Genomic DNA, 2,368 nt, shown 5'->3' with positions numbered 1-2,368 from the left:
GAGTCTGACGCACGGCTCGGTCTCATGACCCTGAGACCAAGACCTGAGCCAACAACCAAGAGTTGGATGCTTAACTAACCGCACCACCCGGGCACCCCTATATTTTTAACTTTTTGAGGAACCTCTGTATTGTTTCCCATAGTGGCTGCACCAGTGAATTTAGTTATTTTGACTGGCTGGTGATACTGTTAAATATATCTATGGAAAAAAACACTTCATTCTCGGACATATCTCTCCATTCTTATTCTGTTCATTAATTTAATTATTCATCAAATAACTGAATGCTAGACACTGGTTTGAGATTTACTTGCATTATGTCATTGGAGTCTCATTTTACCTTTTCCTGTGTGTGTCGGTTGCCCTAATTCAGAGAGAGGAAACCTATCCCAAGTCCATGGGACTAAGAAGAGAGAGACTTTAATTTAGGTCTCTGATTCCAAAGTAAATAGCCACTGGTCTCTTGCTTCCTATGTACCTGTTCCCACTTAGTCATCTGGCAAATACCGTCCGATTGGATGGAAGATTAGAGCAATAGATTAATTCATTAATAAATCTTGAGTGCTCACAACAAATGAGGACCTGTTACTCTGGTTATGGAGATGATGAAAGGGCTTTTATACAGTTTATGATAACGTTTTTGAAATGATTGCGAAGGAAGAGCTAGAATCTACGCTAGAAGAGGAGATGGAAGACTTCCCCACTTTTGGAGACTCCCAGAGTGACTCTGATACGGTAGTCCATCCTTTCTATGCCTACTGGCAGAGTTTCTGCACTCAGAAGAACTTTGCTTGGAAGGAAGAATATGATACATGACAAGCTTCAAACCGCTGGGGAAAAGAGCCATGGAAAAAGGAAAAAAGATTCGCGACAAAGCAAGGAAGGAGAAGGACGAGATTGTGCGCCAGCTGGTCGCCTTCATCCGTAAGAGAGACAGAAGAGTGCGGGCACATCGGAAGCTCGTGGAGAAACAGAACGCCGAGAAGGCCAGGAAGGCAGAGGAGATGAGGCGGCTGCAGAAGCTGAAGCAGGCCAAACTGGCCGAGCAGTACAAGGAAGAGAGCTGGGTGACCGTGGCCGACCTGAGAAGGAGCTCAAGGAGATGGAGGTGCACTAGGAGAAGGAGTTGGGAGATGGATTAGATGAAGATGAGACAGGGGAATCTGAGCTCACAGATGCACATGGTGGTAAAGACAGTGATGCGGCTGAGGATGCTGAGCTGTACGATGACCTTTACTGCCCAGCACGTGACAAATCTTTCAAGACGGAAAAGGCCATGAGGAATCATGAAAAATCAAAGAAGCATCGGGAAATGGTTGCCTTGTTAAAACAACAGAGGAGGAGGAGGAAGACAATTTTTCAGGACCTCAAACTGATGAAAATCCACTGAATGCCAATTCTGAGGAAGAAGTAGAAGATGCACCAAAACAAAAGCTTTCCAAAAAGCAGAAGAAAAAGAAACAGAAATCAGCATAGAATTATGATGATAATTTCAATGAAAATGGAACTGGAGAAGAAGTAAAGGTTGAATCAGAAGATAACCAATTTAAATCAAGACCGTGCCAAAGAATTGGATGGGAGTCCCCAAGAAAGTATCAGTGTCACTGAGACTGTCAAACTCTGATGATCCAAAAAGTGAAGCTAAGAATGCTCCTAAACCCAAAGGAGAGAAAGCCAAAGATATGAAAAAAATCTGTCAAAGTACCTGCTGAACCACAGAGAGTGAGTGATGTTCTTATCAGCTATGCAAACTGCCATAGTGAATTTCCATCCCGGAATAAACTTTTTGACCATCTGAAAGCCACAGGTCATGCAAGAGCACCTTCATCATGTTCTTTAAACAGGGTAACAAGTAGTCGAAGCAAGAAAGAGAAACGTAAAAACAGAAATTCTGCCAATGCTTTTCCTTTTTGATTGTCTCTAGATTTTGAAACCAAAAACTGAACTGAAGTCATCTAAAGAGTTAAAATTTTGGTGTTCTGCAATTTATTGCGTTGTGGAAGACTATTTTTATCTTGTAAAAACATTTTTTTGTTTAATATATATTTTTTAAACATTTCATTAGTGATTGAATTCTATTCTGCCATCTGAATTGACTTGAATGTCTCAAAACAGGTACATATTGTAAAGTATACATTCTTGATTTCTGTTGGCTCACATGGACAGAAATGTACAGGGAGAATTAAATTATTTTAACATATAAAAATTGATGGTGTTAGGGCAGTGTACAAAACTAAAATCCTGCCTCTAATGAAAATAACTTTCTAGATACATAGAAACATATCCTTTAAGTGCTTTATTGACCATCTACCTGGTTGGTTAGATATTTCAGAGTAGATACAATGCGTTTCACTCCTGATTCCCTACTTTC

General features: G+C 40.5%; 1 pseudogene; it reads left to right on the top strand.

Moving 5' to 3' along the window:
* The first annotated feature begins 571 nt into the window (after positions 1-571).
* Positions 572-1,963, top strand: LOC114210334 (dnaJ homolog subfamily C member 21 pseudogene; annotated as a pseudogene).
* The last annotated feature ends 405 nt before the right edge of the window (positions 1,964-2,368 follow it).

Source organism: Eumetopias jubatus, unplaced genomic scaffold (assembly GCF_037043125.1).
Source record: "Eumetopias jubatus isolate StellerSeaLion01/CBP00866 unplaced genomic scaffold, mEumJub1_p1.0 scaffold_17, whole genome shotgun sequence".
Classification (NCBI taxonomy): Eukaryota; Metazoa; Chordata; class Mammalia; order Carnivora; family Otariidae; genus Eumetopias; species Eumetopias jubatus.
This window is presented reverse-complemented; position numbering and strand designations above follow the sequence as displayed.